Below are 9,681 nucleotides of genomic sequence, written 5' to 3'. Positions count from 1 at the left end.
TCCTAAAATCTCATCAAAACACCAAAGAAATGGCCATGAGATTTATCATAGGTCAAACAGGGTCAAAGTACCTTGGAGAAAAATTTTCATAGTTTTTGGAAATTTAAAAATATTTTTAAACAATTAAAAACAAATGCAAAATTAATTAATTCATGAAAAATATTAATAGTGATCCAAAAAATAATTTTAATTCAGAATATGAAAGAGAAAAATATTTGAAATTTTTTGGTGAAAGTCCTATATTTTTTGGATCATTATTTAATTTAATATGAATTATTGAAAATAATGCAATAAAAATAAAAATTCAGATAATCAAAAATACGTGGACCATCTGATCTCCCTCATTAATTGAGGTGGCAGATCAGATGGTCCCTAGCGCGGGTTCCACATGGTCATTAGTCAACAGTGTTGCACAAGTGGTAATTAAAACCAACATTCAAGATTAAAATGAAAGGAACATATCATGTGGTTCAGAGCTTTGCCAACTCATCGTCGGAGCCAACGCTCCGATCATCTTCTCCGGTGGACCTCACCGGACTGGTCCACCATAAACCATCACCAAAAAGAAAAACAAGGACATGATCTTAAAGAAAAAATGAAACTGAGCTCGAATCTGACCTCAATTCACTCTAACTCCAAGTATATTGAGAGATACATGGAGTTGAAATTTGAGGTACATGAACTGAGTTGCTTCGATTTGACCTCAAAGCAACTCAAACTTCTTGCCTACATTGGTAGGACTTCAAACAACCAAAGAATCAATAGAATTGAGCAAGAATTTGAGAGAATCAAAGAGTTCAAAATTTCTGGAAAATACCTTCAATGGAGGTCTGGATTCAATTGATCTTGATCTTGCTTGTGCTTGATCTCACTCCACTTGCTTGCAGGAGAAAGATTCAATGGTTAAGAAGCCGTGGATTCCTGGAGAATTGAATTTCAAAACAGTGAAAAATCAATTCAAATTCAAAAGAATTTTTCAGGCTTATCCTTTGCAAAGTGAGGGTTTGAAATGGGGGATCAAAGATGGCGCGATTGTGTGTGTATTTCTGAGCAATTGAAGCTCTATTTATAGCTGAAATGGTTGATAATTGCACACTTCAAATTACTTTCGAATTTCGGCAAATGGTGATTCAATGGTGCATGGGCGCACACAGGCCCATGAAATGAGTGCTTGAGGTCCACAAATGAAAATCAGATGCTCTGAACTAAGCTTGGATTGCAAGGCAAATGCACATTGATGTTTGAAGTTTGATCCTTGCCAAGTGATGTCACCTTGTTTAAGCCATGCGTAGCCTATGCATTTCTTGTCCAAAATGAATGAATTTGAGCTCTTTGGAAAGGTGAGATCAAGAGGAACAACTTTCATGTTCAACACTTTTTAATTTGGATCTTGGAACTTGGAGAAATTTGAGGTGGAAGTTTGGAAATTTTTGACATATCAAATTTTTTCTAAGTGTCAAGCCATATGTCTCAATATTCCACCTTACTTAACTTTTTATGGGAGCTTCAAATGAGAAAAGTGTCTTCATAAAAGTTGTAGATATCTCAAAGATCTTATAAATGGTTACCAATTTCATGTCATTTGGATTTGAAATGATAGAGTTATGCATTTTTGAACTTTGGAAAAATCACTTGATCAATGGTATAGGTCAAAAGTGACTTATAATGTAACCCCATATCACATGCTCAAAAAAGTTGAATTGGCTCCCACTCCAAACTTAAAAGTTGAAGAAGAAACATTGAGTTTGATTGTGTAACTTGTAAATCTTTCATCTCATAAAAAATGAGCAAGTTATGGCCTTGGGAAGTTGACTTTCAAATTAGGGTTTAGACAAAATAACCTATAATGTTTCAACATAGAAAATAATTTTCCAAGCAAAACTATCTCTAGGTCTCAAAATGAAAGCTGTTTGGAATGTCATTTAGAGAAAGTTTTCTCTTGGAATCATTTTCATATGGTGAAAATTGTAGGAGATAGGGTCTAAGGAGACCCAGTTTTGATTAGATGAATCCATCTGGCCAACAACCATCAACCAACTTGTTAACTTCCAATTCTCTTGACTTTCTTGGCTCATGGTAGATCATATATGCATAAGATGATGAATTTTGAAGTGTCCCTTGATAAATTTTATCAATTGGTGAGATAGCTTGTTGGAGAAGTTACTTAAGATACCCTGTCAAACTAGGGTTTCCAAGGCAAATCACCCTCAAACTCTTGAAGAAAACTTGATCAATATAACATGTAGAGATCATTGGGACTCATATATGATGCTTATAACCATTCTTGAATCAATTCTTGGTTGTGCTCTTTGTTCATGAGGGTCTCAAATCCTAGATGTGAACTTGATGAATCAATGAGATCATGTTCTTCCTACAAAAGAGTTAGGCAAATGCAGAGACATATTTTTGGTATTTTAGTTAGTAAAATGATAATATACAAGTATGATATAATCACAAAGTGCTTGGTGATCTCTCCCAAAACAAACCCAATGAAAGAGGGGTAAGGAGGACGCCAAGACATGATCCCAATGCTAATGCTTATGGTGAAATTGTATGAGGGATCTTAGGGTCAAAATTGGGGTCTTACAGCTGCCCCTATTTAAGGACATTCTAGCTGAGGAGGTGAAGCTTAAAACCTTCGGATCGACTCAGTAGAATGGGCTTAAATAACAACATAGAGAAACAATTTTTGGTCCCTAAGAGACCTCATGATGCATATGATATGAATGCAAAACTTAATGCTCTGTGGGGAAATATTGCCACAGAAGGAAAAAGAAATCAGAGAGACTGGAAATTTGCAGAAGCGTAATGCATTCCATAAGGAAAACTCACCGGGGAGACAAAGACTCTGGGGGATAAAAAGGAGTTATGCATAGGCCAGGCTACGACCTAAAACTATTGGGGGACTAGAGGGATTCCACATAAATGGAAAGACTCAGCCGGGGAAACAACAACATCTGCAGGGGATACGAGTAAGTTAGGATAAAACTGAAGTACTTGAATCATGCAGGGGAGCGATTTCACTAAGGAAATACACACTCAACTCAACTGGGGAAGAAATAAACCTCAACACAGGAGGAGCAGAAATCTATTATCTATTACCTGTTACTGGGTAAGGAGATAATAAAGATCTGACAGAGAGAACATCCGTCATCGGTTAGGATGAACATATCAAGGATGACTCGTTGAAGATTCCAAAAGAGGAAATTTATTACCAGTTACTGGGGAAGAATAACCTAGTTGGGGAAAATTGCAGAAAATAGGATCTACAACTACCAGTTACTGGGCAGAAGACCAAGGGTGAGAGTATCCGTCATCGGTTACGATGAACATATCAAGGATAAACTCGACAGGGAAGAAAATCCGTCATCGGCTAGGATGAACATATCAAGGATAGACTTTCCTGGGAAATGTCAAGGAGGATATCCGTCATCGGTTAGGATGAACATATCAAGGATATACCAACTGAACAAAAAGGGGAGGAATTACATCTATCGAAATCTGGATAGAAAACCGTCGGAGAGAAAACCCGTCACCGGTTAGGATGAACATATCAAGGACTATCTCTACGAGAGGATAAAGTAGGATTTACAACTACCGGTTACTGGGTAGAAGACCAATCAAAGAGAAAATTCGTCACCGATTAAGATGAACATATCAAGGATAGACTCTGAAAAGGGGAGCAAAAATAGGGATTACATCTATCAGTTACTGGATAGAATATCAAAGAAGAGAAAATATGTCATCAGTTAAAGTGAACATATTAAGGATAGACTCCGCTCAAGGAAAAATAGGATTTATAACTACCGGTTACTGGGTAGAAGACCACAAGGAGAAGAAAACCCGTCATCGGTTAAGATGAACATATCAAGGATTAACTCTCTGAGGAACAAAATAGGGATTACAACTACCTTTTTACTGGGTAGAATACCGAAGATGAGAATATACGTCACTGGTTAAAGTGAACATATCAAGGATAGACTCCTGCCGGGGAAGGAAAGATATTTGTCACCGATTAAGATGAACATATCAAGGATATATTTCCTGGGGACTCCACTAAGGAGAAAAAAGGGTACATTTGTCGGGTATTGGGCAAGAAGTAACAAACTGCAAACTAAGAATAATATTACCAGTTACTGGGTAATAGACTCTTAGGGGACCAAAATATCTATCTAGGTAAGAGCTAGAAAGAAACAATCAATCAAGACTCAACCTAATGAGGACATAACTCAAGGAGAGTAATTCCATCCAGAAAATTTACCGGAGAGGAAACTGAAATAACAATCATCCACAAGGAAACAAACTCAGTGGGGAAACATATAAAGGTTAAAGTCTTTCTGCTTAAGGGGCTGACACTCTACAATTGAAGAAGGACAGACACCAGATTTGGTATGGGGATAAAGTACCGCCATAACAGAGAATGAGAATCTCAAACAAATCAAATATGAAGATGCAGGATATGCAAATTATGAAATTATATGAATATATATGTATATGTATATATGATGATTATGCTGACAAAACGATCACAAAGAATACAGAGGTGTCGCAAAGAAATTGAACCACCGGTACAATCCTCGGTCAATCCACAAAATATGCAGACAACTGCCGGAGAACAGAGAGATCAAAATCCCAAAGGGCTCAACCCTAGCTGAGGACGGAAGAGATCTGCTGAGGATAGAACATCCAATCTGTGGGGAATTTTAGGTCAATACCATAAAACAATGGGAGACAACCCTACAGAGAGAAAAATCAACAAAAGCTGCTCAGAAACCAGGAGGAAACTCTGACTGGGAGCAAGTTGAGTGGTGATTAGTGAGGACACCAAAACAATCTACTGGGGAAGATCGACCAACTCTGAAGATCAACCCTGCTGAGGAGATACGAACTTCGCTAGGGATGTACAAACTCCGCTGGGGAATGTAGAAACTCTGTCGGGGAAAACAACACGCCGCAGGGTATCTGAACCTACCAACTCATCTGGGAATAATGATATTCCATTGGGGAAATGAATCAACACTAATGTCTAGGGATACCCGAAGGGTTAACTGCTTGGGAAATCTCTGATGATTCGCATTTAAGGACTTGCTATCCATTGAAATGCTGTTGATATTCCTTTTACTTGCTTTGGAAAAATTCTTGCTTTTATATATTTAGGAAAACTTGATTTTGATTTAAAAATTTAATTTCAAAATGATCATAATAAAATTTAAAACTATTGGCTGAAGTAAATAAGAGTAGAAACAATTTGGATAAAGGCTCAACTTTATTTAATAGAATGGTAGTCTGTAAATGACAAGACTCCATAGATTTTACAAAGTTGAAAATGGTAATTTTCATGGAAAAGGTTACATTGAATACAAATGATCCTTAATCCTTCTACTAACTCTTGATATCCACTATGCTTTTGACCACTGCTGGAGTGATGAACTGATGTCAGCCCTTGTGCTCAATCAAATCTTCAAAACACTGAAGATCAACAGAATGCAGTTACTTGCCATAATCCCTAATTTTTGCATAAGTTTCCCCAAGGTGGGGTACTCAACTTATCGGGATATTGTTCCTGTTTTTATGTCTCTAATTTTTGCCTGGATCGCCCTTTCGGATTTTCAATCCACCGAGACGAACATTTTTTCCTAAGTCGCCCTTTCAGGTTTTCAACTTAGCGAGTTGTTCTTTTCTTTTTTAGGCGAAGTATTTCTTGACTGCATCTGCGTTCATCAGACGAGTGACCTCTTCACCATCCATAGTTGTAAGAATCAAAGCACCGCCTGAAAAGGCTCTCTTGACAACATATGGGCCTTCATAATTGGGAGTCCATTTTCCTCTGGAATCTGGCTTGAACGTCAAAATCTTCTTAAGCACAAGGTCACCTTCTCTAAATACTCGAGGTTTGACCTTCTTATCAAAAGCTTTCTTCATTCTCTGCTGATATAACTGACCATGACACATGGCAATCAATCTCTTCTCTTCAATCAAATTCAGCTGATCAAACCTGGTCTGACACCATTCAGCTTCAGTCAACTTGGCTTCCATGAGCACACGCAATGAAGGAATCTCAACCTCTACGGGGAGCACTTCTTCCATACCATATACAAGAGAGAAAGGGGTTTCCCCTGTTGAAGTGCGGATGGATGTACGATACCCATGCAAAGCAAAAGGGAGCATCTCATACCAATCCTTATATGTGACAACCATCTTATGGATAATCTTCTTGATATTCTTATTCGCAGCTTCAACATCCCCATTTATCTTGGGTATGTAGGGAGAAGATTATGATGTGCAATCTTGAAGTCTTTGCAAAGAGCTTCCACCATATTATTATTCAAGTTCGATCCATTGTCAGTAATGATCTTACTTGGCACACCATAACGGCATATGATCTGATTCTTGATAAACCTTACAACAACTTGCTTGGTTACATTTGCATACGATGCCGCTTCAACCCATTTTGGGAAGTAGTCAATTGCCACAAAAATGAAACGATGTCCATTTGAAGCTTTAGGCTCAATCATCCCAATCATATCAATTCCCCACATGGAGAAGGGCCATGGGGAAGAGATAACATTCAAAAGTGTCGGAGGAACATGGATCTTATCAGCATAAATTTGACACTTGTGGCACTTCTTCACAAACTTGCAACAGTCAGATTCCATTGTCAACCAATAGTAACCTGCTCGCAACATCTTCTTCGCCATTGCATGTCCATTGGAATGAGTACCAAAGGAACCTGCATGCACTTCATTCATCAACAAGTCTGCTTTGTGTCTATCCACGCATATGAGCAAAACCATGTTGTAGTTTCTCTTGTACAGTATATCACCATTCAAGTAGAAATTACCGGCTAATCTTCTCAAAGTTTTCTTATCTTTCAAAGATGTCCTAGGCAGGTAAATCTGACTTTGGAGGAAACATTTGATGTCGTAATACCATGGCTTCTCGTCTTTGATCTCTTCAACAACAAACACATGAGTTGGCCTATCAAGACGCATCACAGATAAATTGGGAACTTCATTCCAATACTTTACCGTAATCTTTGATGCCAATGTTGCAAGAGCATCTGCCATCCGGTTCTCATCTCGAGGGATATGATGAAACTCAACCTTTGCAAAGAAAGTTGAAATCCTCCTCGCATAATCTCTATACGGTACTAAACCGGGTTGATTTGTGTCCCATTCTCCTTTGATTTGATTCACAACCAAAGCCGAATCACCGAAGACATCCAAATACTTGATTATGAGATTCATGGCCTCTTCAAGCCCCATAATACAAGCTTCATATTCCGCCATGTTGTTTGTACACTTGAAAGTTAATCTAGCTATAAATGGTAGATGTGTGCCTTGAGGAGTAATAATCACTGCCCCAATGTCATTTCCATATTGATTAACAGCTCCATCAAATACCATGCCCCAACGGGAACCAGGTTCTGGCCCTTCTTCAAGCAATGGTTCATCACAATTTTTCATTTTCAAGTACAAAATCTCTTCATCAAGAAAATCATATTGTACTGACTGATAATCTTCAATTGGTTGGTGAGCCAAATGGCCAGCCAAGATACTACCTTTGATTGCTTTCTGAGATCGGTATTCGATATCATACTCTGATAACAAAATCTTCCAACGGGAAATCCTCCTAGTTAAAGCAGGCTTCTCAAATATATACTTGATCGGATCCATTTTGGATATCAACCAAGTGGTATGATTCAACATATACTGACGCAGACGCTTAGCAGCCCAAGCCAATGCGCAACAAGTTTTCTCAAGCATAGAATACTGAGTCTCACAGTCGGTGAACTTCTTACTGAGGTAGTAGATCGTAAATTCTTTCTTTCCAGTCTCATCTTGTTGACCAAGAACACAACCCATACTATCTTCTAGCACAGTCAAATACATGATCAACGGTCTTCCTTCGACAGGTGGAGACAAAATCGGAGGCTCAAGTAGATATTCCTTGATACTGTCAAAAGCTTTCTGGAAATCTTCGGTCCAATCACAAGACTGATCTTTCCGAAGAAGGTTGAATATAGGCGCACATGTGGCAGTCATGTGGGAAATGAATCTGGAAATATAATTCAAGCGGCCGAGAAAATCTCTGACTTGCTTCTCAGTTTTGGGTGCAGGCATCTCTTGTATTGCTTTTACCTTGGCAGGATCAACTTCAATACCCTTCTCGCTGACAATAAAGCCCAACAACTTACCAGAACGAATACCAAAAGTACACTTATTGGGATTCAAGCGGAGTTTATACTTCCTCAAACGCTGGAATAGCTTCAACAAATGCTCAACATGTTCCTCTTCATCAATTGATTTAGCAATCAAGTCATCGACATAAACTTCAATCTCTTTATGCATCATATCATGAAAAAGAGTAGTCATTGCTCTTTGGTAAGTCGCACCAGCATTCTTTAGACCGAAAGGCATCACTCTTTAACAGAATGTTCCCCAGGGTGTAATGAATATGGTCTTCTCCATATCTTCAGGTGCCATCTTGATCTGATTATATCCGAAAAATCCATCCAAAAATGAAAAGACTTTGAATTTAGCAGTATTGTCTACCAACATATCAATGTGTGGCAGAGGGAAATCATCTTTCAGACTGGCTTTATTCAAATCTCTATAATCGACACACATGCGGAATTTTCCATCTTTCTTCGGCACAGGCACAATATTGGCCACCCATTGCGGATACTCAACGGTCACAAGAAAACCGGCATCAATCTGCTTTTGCACTTCCTCTTTGATCTTCACAACCATATCAGGATGCGTTTTTCTCAACTTCTGCTTGAATGGCGGGCATTCTGGCTTTAATGGAAATCTATGCTCCACAATCTCAGAATCCAACCCAGGAATGTCTTGATAAGACCAAGCAAACACATCTGAATATTCTCGAAGAAGATCAATCAACCCCTTCTTAGTATCTGGACACAGTCGAGACCCAATCTTGACTTCCTTCACATCATCTTCGGAACCCAAGTTGACTAGCTCAATCTACTCTTCAAAAGGCTGAATAATATTTTCAACTTGCTCAAGAAGCCGAGTCAATTCATCACTCACTTCTACATCACTTTCCTCCTCGGCCTCAAACACAGGGAATTCAAAATTTGGAGAAGGAGAAGGATCATTGTATTCAATGGGGTTAGGAACCAACATGCATAATGATTTGATATTTTGATTTTAGAGAAGTGAATTTGTGACCAAATATTATGCAGATGGACAATTATATTGTTTATTTATGTTTTTTATGATTACCATTTTTCAGAATAAAGCAAAAAGTAAAAAATAAACATCAAAGATGTGGATGAATAGAATTAATTTTATTGATGATCAATTTAAAATGCCCAAACAATGTTCACTTCTCCCTTAGGCATAGGAGAAGGATTTTTGAAATATAAAAGCAATTACTTAGATTGATGCAAAATAACAGGAATATCAACAGCAGTCCAATTGTTGCATGTCTTTCCATGTGTTACAAAGTTGGTGCAATCTTCCTCTTCGTCATCCTCTAGCACAACAGCTAAGTGTTGTTCATTGCCATGAATGAACCCTCTGCTACGGAAGCTGAGTTGCATATCTTCAGATCTAACAGTTGATGAGCCTTTCTGGAACACTAAACCGGTTCTGCCTTTGTTGTTGGAGACCTCTACCATGCGCCCCCACTGATCAACAGTACCTTCTTCCACAA

This window comes from Lathyrus oleraceus, chromosome 3 (assembly GCF_024323335.1).
Source record: "Lathyrus oleraceus cultivar Zhongwan6 chromosome 3, CAAS_Psat_ZW6_1.0, whole genome shotgun sequence".
Taxonomy (NCBI): Eukaryota; Viridiplantae; Streptophyta; class Magnoliopsida; order Fabales; family Fabaceae; genus Lathyrus; species Lathyrus oleraceus.
This window is presented reverse-complemented; position numbering follows the sequence as displayed.